Source organism: Nicotiana sylvestris, chromosome 10 (assembly GCF_000393655.2).
Source record: "Nicotiana sylvestris chromosome 10, ASM39365v2, whole genome shotgun sequence".
In the NCBI taxonomy this organism is placed as follows: domain Eukaryota; kingdom Viridiplantae; phylum Streptophyta; class Magnoliopsida; order Solanales; family Solanaceae; genus Nicotiana; species Nicotiana sylvestris.
In genome coordinates, this window is record NC_091066.1 from 65,229,799 (window position 1) to 65,243,993 (window position 14,195).

Here is a 14,195-nt window from a genome sequence, read left to right on the forward strand (position 1 = left end):
TCTAAACTTCTCTCATATATGTGCATTGGACCATCTCAACTTCCTTGATCATATATGTATTAAGACTGTAAAAACTACCTTTATTTGCAAATATGTGCTAAGACTGCTTACTTGTTAATTGACTAATTCGCATCGTTTAAGTTCGGCCGGGACCCACCGTTGTGGACCGCGAGTGGTTCCTAACACCTTCCCCTCAAGGTTATTTCGAGCTCTTACCCTAATCTCTGGTAATGCAAACTGGTTTCATAAATTAATTGCTCTAGTTCCCTAACGCACCTTAATCCGTTAGGTGGCAACTCTTCAAATACCCAATTCCCAAAAAAATGAGTTGTTCTCCATGAATGTCAAAACCCGGACTCCGCGAAGGAAAAAAGGGGCGCGATAATGGGTGTTGATGAAAAATGAAGAAAATATGTTTAAGAACACATACCAATGATTTGGGGTTAAATCTGCTCTTAAAAAATTGCCCTAGGTCTGATTCTATGCAAGGAGATATGAAAATATGGCTTATTTCCCATTTTGCTTGTGTTTTTATTGCTGGGCGACAGTGTTCATCACGTTCGCGAAGAGCTACCATCTGAGGACTTACGCGATCGTGGGAAAAGCTATGCATTGGCGAAGGCTTAGCCTAGCCCTGCCTTCACGTTCACGATAAAGGGATCGCGTTCGGGTAGGTTTCCCTAGGTTCCCTGACTAGCCCATCCTAAAGCTACGCGTTCGTGGTTGACCGGTCCTATTCGCATAGAGCAGTCCCCCCCAATGCTCCGCATTCACAACCTTGCTCTCGCATTCGCGTAGGGTAAAATCCTCCCCAGCCCAATTTTCCCATCGTGATCGCAAGAGTGACTACACGATCGCGAAGCATAGTACCAAAGACACCAGATACAGCAGCTATACCAGATTTTTCTAAGTGAAAAACACCCCGAAGCCTATCTGAAACTCACCAGAGCCCTCGGGGTTCCAATCCAAACATGCACACAACCCTAAAAATATCATACGGACTTTTTCGTGCGATCAAATCGCTAAAATAATACCTTGAACTACAAGTTATGCATAAAAATCAAAGAAAAATCTCAAGAACTCTTAAGTTTCAAATTTCACAACCGATGGTCCGATTCACGTCATATGAATTCCGTTTCTTACCAAATTTTACAGGCACAACATAATTACCATATTAGACTTGTACTGGGCTTCGAAACCAAAATAAGGACCCGATACCATCAAATTCAAACATCTTTAAATTTTCAAAAACTTTTATCATTTTAATTAAACAATTTTCTTAAAAATTTCATTTCTCGGGCTAGGGACCTCAGAATTCAATTTCGGGCATACGCCAAAGTCCCATATTTTTCTATGGACCCTCTGGGATCGTCAAATCATGGGTCCGGGTCCGTTTACCCAAAATATTGAACGAAGTCAACTTAAATTTAATGTTAAAGGCAAAATTAGCATTTTCCTCAAATTTTCACATAAATGCATTCCCTATATACTCCTGGAATGCGCACGTAAATCGAGGTGAGACAAAAGGAGGCTTTCAAGGCCTCGGAACACTAAATTGACTGTTAAAACAAGTGATGATCTTTTGGGTCATCACACCCCCACAATTAATCATATATTAATTAAGTTCACCTATGGGGAAATTTCCCTCTTACAAGGTTAGAAAAGAGACTTCCTTGCTTCAAAGCCTACTTCCAAACTCAAGAATGCGCTCAAACCCTCAATTCGAAATCGAACAATCCAAAACTCCAGAAGCTAGATGAAAATCCCTCTCAAGAAGTACCAAAAATCGCCCAACAATGGAGTGAAAAATGAGTCATAATTGCCTAAGTCCCGTATTAAATTAAGTGCCCTGCCTCCAGCTTTTCCGCACATGCGGTCACAGGGCCGCATATGCGCCCCCGCTTCTGCGGACAACGGTCCGCTTCTGCAGAAATAGGCTGGGTTGGCTGGGGCCGCACCTGCGGACGGGTTGCCGCTTCTACGGTCCCGCTTCTGCGGAAAAGGAGCCGCAACTGCGGAAACTGTGCTCCTCTCCTCGTGCCGCATCTGCAAGGCGATGTCCACTTATGCGGTCTCGCACCTGCAGCTGACCAACCGCCAGTGCAGTTATGACAACACCTGGAGCTTCAGCTCTTGCTCCAATTTTCAACTTGGTTTGGGCCTCATCCGATTGATACTTGCCCCCCCCCCCCCCGAATATACCAACAAGTTTGGAATCATAAAATGGACACACTCAAACTCTCGTAATGCCCGAAAAACAATTAAAACTAAGAATCACACCCTAAAACCAATTGAATCAAACTTATGAACTTCAAGTTCTTTAATTTACTTCCAATGTGCCGAAACGTACTTATACTACTCGGAATGACACCAAATTTTGCGTGCAAATCTTAAATGATATTATGGAGCTATTCTCGGTCTCAGAATCCCATTTGGACTTCAATATCACCAAAATCCGCTCCAAACAAAATTTAAAGAACTACTAAAAACCTTCAAGAACCAACTTTCACTATTATGCGCCAAAACGCTCTCGGGTCATCCAAAACACAATTCGGACATATGCCCATGTCTGAAATCATCATACGAATCAATTGGAACAGTCAAATTCTGATTCTGAGACCGTTTACTTAAAATATTGACCGAAGTCAAACTTGGCCTTTTAGGCCAACCTTAAGGAACCAAGTGTTCCGATTTCAACCCAAACTCTTCTAAATCCCAAATCGACCATTTCCGCAAGTCATAAATCAATAAAAGTAAGTATGGGAAGTTTTATTTAGGGAAACGGAATTCTATAAAGCAAAACGACCGATCAGGTCGTTACATGAACCATCAATCTTTTATAACATATCATGCTAATAAAATAAGTTAATGTGTTTCTTTAGTTTTTTGTTTGTCTAATCTTACATTATAGTAATTCATTTATTGTATTTTCGTCCAATTTTTTTAAATTTTTTGTTGTCTCACTCCTTTTATATCGAAGCATCGCTGTTGCTCTCCCTCGTACCCATGATTATTTTAAGAAGAAAAAATGAAGGGAATAAGAGACACAATATCGGAACCAAAATAGTATTGCGGGAATCAAATGAGTCAAGAAAACTTGATAGTCTAACTTTCTAAATAGTATTAATTGGACTATAATATGTATCATGTATCAAAATCATTGCTCTTATTATATCTATTTTCGATACTGAAAGGTTCAATATTGGACTAGAGAAACCATGAAAAGTTCACCTGCTTGAAAGAAGAAGAGGAGAGTTTTATAAAATAATAATTGGTCCAAGGGTTTATGGAAGAGAGATGCGTTCAGGAGTAAAAGTTTATTTCGCGTGGGTTTACCTTTGATGGTTCAAATTGGGTTTATTTTTATTTGGGTGATAATTATTTTTAGTGGCAAAAATATAAGAAGTTTATATGGACTGCCAAGTCATTTTTTCCACCAAGAATAAAAATAAATCTGGTTGAGTGATCATTAGTATGTAATAAGGATAGTTGAATGACTTTCTTGTTACAAACATATATAAAAAAGTGATTTTGCTCCATAATTTTGGATAGTTAATTCATCATCTGAATAATGGATTCTAAAACTTCACGTTATGAAAAGTTCTATAGTTTTACCAAGTTGTTTATCCCTATGGTAGAACTTCAAGAGTGGTTCCTCCTGGCTTGAGGTGAATCCGAAAATTAAAGGTGGAAGGTATCACATTTCCTTTGATTTACAATTTGTTTGACTATAGAGTTTGTTAAAAGTATATATCCGGTTCGATTCAGTCTCTTCCGAATTTATTCAGTTCAACTTACTAGATTTTTTATTTACAAATATGAAAATTACTTCTAACATAATCAATATTATTTCCAATAATGAATTACATTTGAATTATTAACAACACAAATAAAAATAACATTTTCACTAGAGGAATCGTCACACCTCCTTTAACCCTCCCCCCCCCCCCAAAAAAAAAAAAGATATGTATGTTATGGATTATAGGTTAAATAGTTTTTCCAGTTAACATGACAAACTTGAGTAGGGATTATTTTATTTACAGAATCGCCACTTGAAATATGATTTTTGGGTGTTCCAAGTCACTTTTTATTTGAATCCCTACTCAAAGAAAAATTTGACTCTTTTATTATTGGTCTGCAAAATAAAGTTTGGGTAAGGAATTTTTATGATCGGGGAGAAGGTATGAAGAATTTCCCGAATCCCGTGATTCTAGCACGATCACTTTATTTTATCTATCCGCTTTTAATATTAAAATATGGAATTATCTTTGAAACGAATCATGTGTGTGAATCTGATTTTTTATTGTGGCAAAATCATGTCACGCGTACATGTACACAATTAATGTGATGACCCAAAAGGTCATCACTTGTATTAGAAATAAATTCTGTATTTCGAGGCATTAAAACCTCCCTTTTACCTCACCTTGTGTGCGTGGTCCAGACCTATATCCAGAAAGTCGTTTATGTAAAAATATGAGAAATAGAAATTTCTAGAGTAAAAATTTGATTATGATTGACTTTGGTCAATATTTTGAGCAAACAGACCCGAATCCATGTTCCGACGATCCCGTGAGGTTCGCGGTAAAATATGGGACTTGGGCGTATGCCCGGAACTAAATTCCAAGGTCCAAAGCCGTAGAAATCAATTTTTGAAAGAAATTGTTTCGTTGAATTATCTATGAAATGCAGAAAATAATTAATGTTTGAAACCATTGGTATCGGGCCTGTATTTTGGTTCTAGAGTGCGGTACAGGTCTTATATATGATTTAAGTTGAGCCTGTAAAATTTGATAATAAAAAGACTTGAAATGACGTGATTCGGAACTTTAGTTGTAAAATTTGGAACTTTGAAAGTTCATAAGATTTCTTTTGATTTTTGTGGTAAATTCAAGGTTATTGACATTATTTTGAGGGTTTGATTGCACGAGCAAGTCCGTATGATATTTTTGGGTTGGTGTGCATGTTTGGTTTGGAGCCCCGAAGGCTCGGGTGAGTTTTGGATAGGCCACAGAGTGGAATTTAACCTAGAGAGTTGCAAGTTTTTAGCTGGTAAGTTGCAGGTCTGCAGGCTGGCTCGCAAATGCGAAAGTCTATCGCAAATGCGAAGGGACCTGGTATGCCTTGGGGTCGCAAATGCGACAGGCTCATCACATTTGCAAAGTGGCCTGGAATTCCACTTGGTCGCCAATGCGACTATCATATCGCAAAAGTGACTTCACAATTGCAACCCACAGTCGCAAATGCGACAATAGCAGATTTCTGAAGGGTTCGCAACTGTTAACCTTGGTCGCAATTGCGACATCTGCGACCTGCAAATTCATAACGTAGATGCATTTCAACCATTTTTCAAACCCTTTCAAAACCAACACTCTCTTTGGCGATTTTTCAAAGACAAGTACTCTTCCAAATCGATTGTAAGTCATTTCTAACTTGTTTTTATTAATCTTTAACATCTTTTCTCTTGATTTCAACTCAAAATCAAAGGTTTTCGGGGGGAAAATTGGGTGTTTTTGGTAGAACCTAAGTTTTTCAAATTTTGGAGATGTGGACCTCGATTTGAGGTCCGATTTTAAAACAAATTATATATTTGGGTTCGTGGGGAATGGGTAATTGTGATTTGGTTCGAACCTCGGGTTTTGACCATGTGGGCTCGTGGGAAATTTGTGACTTTTTGGGAAAAACTTTAGAAAACCTATTTTCATGCATTGGAATTGATTCATTTAGCAATTATTGACATAGTTATGTAACTTGTGGCTAGATACGAGTGAATTGGTGGTGGGATCAAGAGGTAAAGCGATAGTTGAGACTTGAATTGTGTTCGTGGCATAGAGGTAAGTATTTGGTCTAACCTTACCTTGAGGTATTAGGAGTTGTGGCCTATTTGCTATGTATTATTTGTTGAGCATGACGTATAGGCATGGTGACGAGTATCTATTCGTTGGTGTCAAGCATGCCCGTGAGTCTTATACTATGATTAATGTGACTCTATTTGTATTGTTCATGCCTTATGTGATGATTTCTATTTTTGAGCAAGGCTTGTGGAAGTAATATTGGTATTTGAATACTGAAGAGTATTGGCTCAAGTTGTAAAATGAATTGTGGAAGTATAATTGGCGATTAAACCTTATAGAGCATTGGCTCAAGTTGTGAAGTGAGTTGTGAAGTAAATGTGAAAAGGAAAAGAGAAGAGGATTATTATATTGTTCCCTTGCTGGGATTTTATTGTGATTCCATTTATTTTCTGGCCCTTATTTCTTGTGATTATTGTTTGGGTGAGGAAGAGTGTCGAAGCACGAAGGATAATGTTGTGCACTTGTCCTTGATTTTCCTAAATTTTGTTGATAATTGAGTTATGTTGTCCTTTACGTTTATTTACTGATTCTCTGTTGTTACCTGATTTTATTATGATCTTATTTATTCCCTTGCCGGGATGTTGTTGTTCCCTTATTGTTCCCTTGTCAGGACTCTTTCGCGATTGGTGTTGAATATTATATTTGGATCGGGTTGCACGCCGCAACAATATTATATTTTGATTGGGTTGCACGCCGCAACAATATTATATTTTGATCGGGTTGTATGCCGCAACAATATTAAATTTGGATCCAGTTGCACGCCGCAATAATATTATATTTAGATCGGGTTGCACGCCGTAATAGTGATATATGATATGGATCGGGTTGCACGCCGCAATAGTGTTTTATGATTTGGATCGAGTTGCACACTGCAACAATAAAAGATAAAAGTGGATATTGGTTTGTTATTGTTTCCTTATTCTTTTTGCTACGGATTTTAAATTGTTCTTTATGCTTTTTCTCCTGAGTTACTGCTGGTAAATGATATTCCCCCACAACATGTACCCTCCGCGTCTTTAACTGCTAGTTTCCTTTATTATTATTTGCTATATATATGCTTTAACTACACAGGTTTGTTTGGTAGTCTGGTCCTAGCCTCGTCACTATTTCGCCGAGGTTAGGCTAGGCACTTACCAACACATGGGGTCGATTGTGCTGATACTACACTCTGCACTGTGTGCAGATCCCGTAGCAGCAGCATTCAGACCTTAGCTTGGGTGGCTGCCTTCAGTCTAGATGGAGATTCCGAGGTAATCCTGCAGGCGTCCGCTTGCCTTGGCATCTTCTCCCATCCTTTAGTCGGTTTCTTTACATATTTCATACACATTATTGTAATAAATCTTTTAGACTTTTATTTGTAGTATTCCTAGACAGTCTGTGGAATTGTGTCACCAATCTTGGGTAGTTTGTTTGTATGGATTGGTATTGACATCTTTCTTAAATTATTACATTTCAATCTTCTGTTATTAATGTTCCGCTGTTTATCACTTGTTGGTTATTAATTGTAAAGTACTAAAATGGGAAAAAGTGTAAATAATTCAAATGGTTGGCTTGCCTAGCTTTCATTAGTAGGTGACAATTAATAGTATTTTAATATATCAAGATTATATTTTCCAAAGTTGCGTGAATGCATACTTCTTTATTAATTTTGGGAATCACAATTATGCAATACGAACACATACATAATCGTGATAAACTAATTAGAAGAGCGTCTAAAGCACTCTAACGGTATTCATTATTCTTCCTAAACTTTGAGATTATTGCAAGATCATGAAATATGGAATTACTTGTGAAAGAAGTGTATGATTTTAGATATTTGAATAAATAAACCATCATATACCAATACCCTACAACCCAACAAATGAAGCCCAAACTTATCAGGGTCCAAATCTTCCCAACTTTATGTCACGACCCAAATCGATGGGCCGCGACGGGCATCCGGTACCTTACTCAACCGCGTACCAACATAACGTATTTTTTCGTATTATACTTTATAAATAACTGAGCTAGAGAGGCTTCCGTGAAATAGGTAGAATACAACATGTAATACCAACTTATACATAAGGCATATGGGCCTCTAAGACTAAAATAACCACTCGTACACTAAACATACGCCGACAAGGCCATACAATATTTTACGTACATGATATCTGTCTACAAGCCTCTAAGGATACATAATTGTCATAAAGGTCGGGACAGAGTCCAGCCATACCAGACAATATACATCTAAATCATATAGACCAAACAAGTAACTCCTGAGCAAATGAAGTGCACCGACATCTTCCGCTGAGCTGATCGCCAACTTGGAGGACTTTCGACCTATCTATCGAGACCTACAAGCATGAAATGCAGCGTCCCCAGGCAAAAAGGATGTTAATACAAATAATGTACCGAGTATATAAGGAATGAAAATGAGTAAATAATAGACATCTGGGAAGCATGGAGTGAAAGCCTCGACATGTACGTCTGCATAGCTCTGTGAATAATTTCATTTTTTATAATATCATGCATATGTGTATAAATGTCACGTCATTCATAGGTATATGCGTTCATAATATCATCAAGCCTCCGAGGGAATCCATCATATCATTTCGATCACTGTGGGCAAATTATCAACGTATACCAGCCGATCAGGTGGTGGTGTGTATATAACGTCGTAGCCTTTTCCCATATCTCATATACATATAAATACATATATACGCATATATAACGCCATCTGGTCATGGGTCAATGTGCATGTATAAAGGCATGAAATGCATATGAAAAACGTTAATAAAATCCCTCGATACGTCATAAGACCATTATGCCTCTGATTAATATCATAAAATAAACTTTATAAACTTACATATTTTCTGAGACCCATGAACAGATGATAGAATAATAGGACATATGGAGAATCACGAACATACACACCTCTAATATTTCTATGAATAGAATTATTTTTGGAAGTTGTGCATTTGCTCATTTCGTATGTTTTGTATAGATCATGCCAAAAGAAAGAAGGGATAGCCTTAACGTACCTGAGCTGATTCTCTTAACAATTCCTCTAACACCGTTGATTGCGACAGCACGTAACAGCGGATCAAAGTAGGGAAACATTTGTGTGGTATTCTTGAGAAATATTGCACCGTACTCCCTTAGAATCATAAAATCCAATTATCGTAGTGTTATAAGGGTTCATAATAATCCCCTTGAGAAAGAAAGTTCCATACGAAAGAGTATCCATGTTGTTGGATCTTTGCAAGTAATGTTATCTATAAGAAACCAAAATAAGAATGTTGATGGTCATATCTTTTAAATTGTATTAAAGTAAGAAACCAAATGAGGCAACTTATGTCCAATTCTCTTAATTATCCAAAGGATACATGTAACCAAGGCATCCTTATGTATTTTTACTCATCATGGACATTTTTCCACTTTGGCTTGGCTTAGCTTAATGCCATGTGGCAACTCCAAAAAAATGTCCTTATCCACATAATCCTTTTTAATACCACAATTATCCCTACCATTAATCAATTATCCCCATAATTAGGAATGAAATTACTTAAAATACTACTACTTTTGACATACCTTATACACCTCACTATCATGGCCGTGTGGTATCTTGTATGGTACTAGTCCATATATATCAGATATTTTAGCTCGAGCCGTATTTTATCCCAAATGCCAGATTTCAATGGAATTCATTTCCTTCGATTTGCTTACCCTCTCACCTTCACGAATTTACTTATTACTTGTTTGAAATAGCATAATCCTTAAAATCTCCATATAATCTTTTCCTTGGACTGATGTCTATTATCTTACGACAAATTCAACTTACAATACTACAAGGTGCAACATCGTCGTAATTTAGTACTTGTCACGCCCCAAAATCGAAGAGCGCGACCGGCAGTCAACCGGGTAAACCCGACTGAGCAAGCCAGTTAGATTCCATTCTACCCAATTTCATCTTTGAATAAAGAAGAGATGTACTGCATTAATCATATTTTAACAATATTTCATTAATAACTCTCATTTCATTTACATTGGCAACTTCATTCATAATTTTCAAAATATTACAAGTTTATTGATTCATTAAGAACATGTTTAGCAAATACCAACATTTCTAGTTCAGTTCCCAATATCAAACACCACCGACAACCTGTCTATGGAGCCTCTAAATACAACTGGAGAGTAATATGAAAATACCGGCAACAACACTCCAGTTATACCTCAAAATATAAAGTACATGAGAAATAGATGATACAAGACCCTGAAATGAAGTGCGGCTCACCAAGTCAGCTGGAAAGAGTGCACTGCTATCACTAGTCGATGCCGCCTGCTGTGGGACCACCTGTATCAATTAAAGATACAGCGCCCCCGGAAAATTATATATATATATATATATATATATATATATGCCGAACTCATTTGATAGGTGTATATATGCCGAACTCATTTGGAATTTTTAGCCTATTATGTAATTTTCTAATTTAACTTAGACTTAGGCCTTTACTTGGACCCCAAATTACTCATTATATGACTTATACACTTATTTACAGAATCCAATTGATGTCCATCATGTTAATAGCACGTAAAATATTATAATTAGCCTACCTGGAACCACGAAATCCTAAATTACTTAGCGAAATTTTTCGGGGTCTTCCATTCTCCCCCCCCCCCTTAGGATCATTCATCCTCGAATAAGGAGTAGAGTTCGCTCCAAATACTTAACATAATATATCTCTTTTCTCACCTACCTCAAGCCCCTAAATTTTGACTAACTCCTAATTTTTTCATAAATTTCGGCAGCGTCTCCTTTGTAACTAGGCCTATCCACCTGCTAGAGAATTACCAAAACCATTCTAACAACACATCCACAACGAGACAAAATAACACAATGTATATATCAATAATACTAATCTCAACATTACAAGCACTACATTATCATAAGGATACCTGGACATGATTTGCACATTTTTAAATAATAACACCTAGAAGGTACCTTTCAAGTCAAAACCAATTGCTATACAATCAAGAGAAAATACCTTATTCCACAATACTCTCGGCCCTCAAATGTTGCCTCTTATACTTACAGACTTTGCCATAACACATTCGCGGAAACAACCTCCACTCCCAAACATACCTAACAAGGATGACAAATAGATACCCATCATAGGCCAACTATCTATTACCTCCACCTTCACTAATTTCCACCAGAATTATACATAAAGAATTTCCAATTGCCTCCTTCGACATAGACACATGAAACGCCGGGACATGGAGGCAATTGCAATAATAGGGAAAATGTCATACTCCTATAGAGTGAGCAAGTGCATAAACTGTTACCCATATCTCTCTCCTTGAGCTGTCTGGGCACATAGGAAATCATCCTATCGTATTGCATCAGCACCGCGTCGAGACCAATACGCGATGCACCACAATACACAATATAAAAACATCCTTTCTAAGCACTTAATTTGCGTTGAAAGAATGTGTAAATGCCTCAAATCCTATTCCCATCTCACCTCATCATTTCTGTATGAGTTAAACTTACCGATTTTGGAGGTCTAGACATGTAAGAAAGTATCACCCCATGGTCAGGCATTCATGGCACGAAATTAATGGTCATACCTATTCACACACTAGAACAAGGGAAAAAAGTGGTTGAGTGACTTACTTGTTGTTCCTTTGTTGCTGGGGTAGTGTCTTAGCTAATGTCCCTTAACTCCGCACCCGAACCACTCGGTAGTGCCCCTACGACACACCCCTAGATGATGCCTCCTACACTTAGGGCAACGGGGCCACTACTGCATTTTATGTCTCCCACTTGACTGGACCTGTTGGTTAGATTTCATATGGCCTTGGTCTTGCATATTATGGCCCATCGCTGCTGATCAGGCACTGATGGTAGCACCGAAGCTGAGGTCGGAAGAACTAACTATGTGGGTCAGGATAACACTCTCTTGTGTGATTCCTTCCTACCATTACCCCTACTATAAGAGCCATTAAATTTGCTCGCAGATCGGGCCTTTTTGTTGTTATCTTGCTCTGTCTTTATTTTTAACTTTAGTTCCTCTGTAGCTTGAGCGAACCCACCATTTTCCCATAATTCATATCAGAATTCAAGGCAGTTGTAGTTGCTTAATTAATAACCAAGGGGCTAAGATCCTGCACAAACCGGCACACCCTAGCCTCTATAGTGGGCAACATGTGTATCACATACTTAGATAGATGCGCAAACTCCATATGGTACTCCCACACACTCATACTACCTTGCTTTAGACTCTCAAACTCTGTTACACGGGCTGCCGTTGTCTCAGCAGGCAGGAAATGATCTACAAAGGCGTCGGCAAACTCACTCCACCTCGCCGGAGGGCTCCCCCCCTCACAGGAATATTCCCACAACTTAAACCACAAATAGGCCACCCCTTTCAAATGGTAGGTAGCCAACTCTACTCCCTCTGTCTCAGTTGCACGCATAACCCTTAGGGTCTTGTGCATCTCATCTATAAAATCCCGGGGGTCCTCCTCTAGATTTGCACCCGTAAACACTGGATGATCCAGCTGAAGAAATATGTTCACCCTAGAACTGGTGGAATCCCCTTGTTGGCTAGATGAACTGGGTGTAGCATTTAGCCTCTGGGCCTGATAGGCCACTAGCTATGTCAGCATCTGGATAGCTCCCTAAAGATCCCCATCAGAAATACCAGAATCGGAAGTTGGGGTTGGAGGCAGAATAGGAATATTAGTGGGAGGGATAGTAGCACCCTCAATAGATATAGGTACTGGTGTAGTGGAATCGAGCAGTGTAGTAGTTGGGGGAATGTCCTCACCCCTCGGGTTCTAATCCGCATCATCAATTACGGAATCGACGGCTGCTCCTGGCGCAGCATTGGCTCCTTGGCCAGTTATTACCCTCTTCTTAGGTGCCATGTACTGAAAGTTGAAGAAATTCATTAGTTAGAGGAGGAATAGTTTCATAACAAAGTTTTTCCGCACGATCCAGAATATTAAAGAAGGGTGTTATTCCTAAATTCCCAAGTAGCCTCCAACTAATAGATGTGGTTGACAACACACCGATAAGAAGGACTCTACCAGACACGGCTCCAAGATATCCTAGGACACTTAATAACCTTAGGCTCTGATACCAAGTTTGACACACCCCAAAACTGAGGAGCGCGACCGGTGCTCAACCGATTAAACCCGACTGAGCAAGCCTGTTAGATTTCATTCTACCTAATTTCATCTTTGAATAAATAAGAGATGTACTCCATTAATCTTATTTTAACAATATTTCGTTAACAACTCTCATTTCATTTAAATTGGCAACTTCATTCATAATTTCCAAAATATTACAAGTTTATAGATTCATTAAGAACATGTTTAGCAAATACCAACATTTCTAGTTCAGTTCCCAATATCAAGCACCACCCACAACTAGTCTACACAACCTCTAAATACAACTGGAGAGTAATATGGAAATACCATCAATAAGGCTCTGGTTATACCTCAAAATACAAAGTACATGAGAAACACAAGATACAGGATCCCGAAATGAAGTAGGGCTCACCAAGTCAGCTGGAAAGAGTGCACCGCTATCACTGATCGATGCCGCCTACAATGGGACCACCTATATCAATTAAAGATACAGCACCCCTGGTAAAAGAGATGCTAGTGCCGTTGAATAGCACTAATATGTATAGCTAGAAGTCCTCATACAAAATAGAATAACCACATAAAAAAGGAAATCATAGTACGTCAAACTACTATAAAATGTCCCATAGATTTACATTTCAGGTATTTATTATACTTACCTCACTTTGAACTTCATTGGGGTCAATTCAACCATATGAACTATACGTGGGATACAAAATATAATGTAATCATAACAACATGTATAAGAAATGGAAATGAAATAAAAACCACCTACCGTTTGTGTAAAATAGGCATCTCACTAAACCGTTCGGCCCTTTCTTATTATGCACATATACGTTTTATAGACCATTTGTAAGGTTCACATATTATATTATACACCTATGCGTTTCATATCCCATTAGGGTTCACATATCATATTATACACCTATGCGTTTCATAGCCCGTTATAGGGTTCACATATTAAATTATACACCTATGCATTTCATAGCCCGTCCATAGGGTTCACATATTATATTATACACCTACGCATTTCATTGTCCGTCCATAGGGTTAGCATATTATATTATACATCTATGCATTTCATAGCCCATCCATAGGGTTCACATATTATATTATACACCTATGCGTTTCATAGTCCGTCCATAGGGTTCACATATTATATTATACACCTATGTGTTTCATAGCCCATCCATAGTGTTCACATAT